The sequence below is a fragment of the Aplysia californica genome, unplaced genomic scaffold (assembly GCF_000002075.1).
Source record: "Aplysia californica isolate F4 #8 unplaced genomic scaffold, AplCal3.0 scaffold00173, whole genome shotgun sequence".
Lineage (NCBI taxonomy): Eukaryota > Metazoa > Mollusca > Gastropoda > Aplysiida > Aplysiidae > Aplysia > Aplysia californica.
In genome coordinates, this window is record NW_004797443.1 from 247,355 (window position 1) to 249,302 (window position 1,948).

General features: G+C 44.6%; 1 protein-coding gene across 1 annotated transcript in view; it reads right to left on the reverse strand.

Moving 5' to 3' along the window:
- Positions 1 to 1,948, reverse strand: part of LOC101850002 (plastin-1) — a gene marked incomplete in the record, with an annotated part of 71,716 nt that overhangs the window by 61,182 nt on the left and 8,586 nt on the right.

Sequence of the window (1,948 nt, forward strand, 5' to 3'; positions counted from 1 at the left end):
GGGGCAAACTATACGATCCACATCGCGAGTGCGCATGCGTGCCTGTAATGCATATAGGCCATGTATTTCAAATGGAGAGTTCTACGACACCTTCACACTAGCATGACAATTTTGAAGGCTGGGCACTTTGTCTCCTGTCAAGATAAGAGCATAGGAGGAAAAGAAAGCCTACCATGAAGAAAAAACAACAACAAATATTACAGACCCCCCAAACAGATTCCAAATCCGACATTTTCGGCCAGTCGATTTAATCATAACCAAAAGCACCACCTTGATCAACACCTTCAACTTTAAAGAAGCCATTCACATGCCTTCAACAGCATTCCTCGCGGTTCGGATCTCTGTATAACAGCAACCCTTTTCAAAGGAATTTGGGAAAGTCAATATTCAAAGGGCAGAGCGAGCTTCGGAGGGCCACGGATGGCAATGTAATGAATGGGGAAACCTCCACAAAAAACACATAGATTACTTTACGCAGATCGAACTCAAGGTCTTCAGCTTACAAGGCGTCGAACATCTTACGACAGTATTTATTGGGTGATTTTGAATTGTTAACCAGGACAAAGGCTTAGAAGGGAAACAATTCAAAGAAAAGCGTCCACAAAAAAACAACGATTTTTTAAAAAGGAGATCAAACCTCTATGCCACACAGACCCATGAACCCTTTTCCAACATCCGCTATTTTTAGTAGTGGCCGGAATCAAGAGCGAGCGGACGGCGGCGTGAACGGGAGTGTGTCATCCCAGGCATGCGCAAACAGCCCCGGCATGTTGACACACGGGTTATCTCTGCCGTCTGCTCCCCCCAGGCCCGGCCCCGGGACACACACCACAGACCCGATACTGGGATACCGTGATCTGCTCACTGATTGATTCACCGTAGATATCGATTGAGGTCAACACGTCCTCATTGGCCACTGCACCCGGGCTACATGCGTTATTGTAGATACGCAATATAGGAAGAGGATATCATACGCTCTCTCTCTCTCTCTCTCTCTCTCTCTCAGCGATAGATCAATAGATGAACAGACGGATATATAGATAGATAGACATATAGATACATAGATAGATACTATCTACGCTCCCACAATACACAGAAATACAGGTATAAATACAGCCGTTCCTATGTATGTCAGATTAATAGCTGCCACTGGGACGGGTCAAAGTGTCGATCCAAATAAACAAAAAAAAAACAAAAAACAAAAAAAAAAGGATATGTGTACTTGTGTGTCTTATGCTCCTTTACTCCAAAAACAACCCGCCACCAACAACGCAAATTCGTATCGGAATCAAACCGAGGTCATTCAGACCGAAATCCCGCAAAATAGTAACTGAGATAAGGGTACATACATCTGTCGGGAGGATGGAATTGCTTTGGAAAACAGCAGAAACAAGTTTCAACGACAAAGACTGCTTTCAGATAAGGAATGTTGAGTAAAGTATATTATTTTGCTTTTGGTGTTTTGTTTTCTATTTTGTTTGCTTTTCGTTCATGGAACAATTCAAGCAGTAAGGCGGAGACACTCGAGATATAAATAAACTTCCCCTCGCAGGAATCGAACTCACGTTTCTTCCGCCTGCAAAGGAGAAGAGCCTTAAAATATCCACGGATGAAACAGAGAGCTCACGAATACAAGATTATTTATTTAAGCCCCTCAATAACTCACTGGAGAAGGAGGTGGGGGTCACGAAATGACGCATACCGTACAAAATTGAACCACCAAGGAGGGGAAGTACGGTACCGTACCGTGAAAAGAATGTCAAACAGCAGCAGATAGCGAGCGGCGACAACAGCGCGGCCACTTCACGCCAGAAACGTCACAACTCCAATCACGCACACTGACACAGTGTCTCTTCCAACTCATGACCGGGACATCACATCACATCACACTGGGGCACAACGGGGAAGTACTGTACCGTAAAATAAAGGATGTTCAAACAACCCCCCC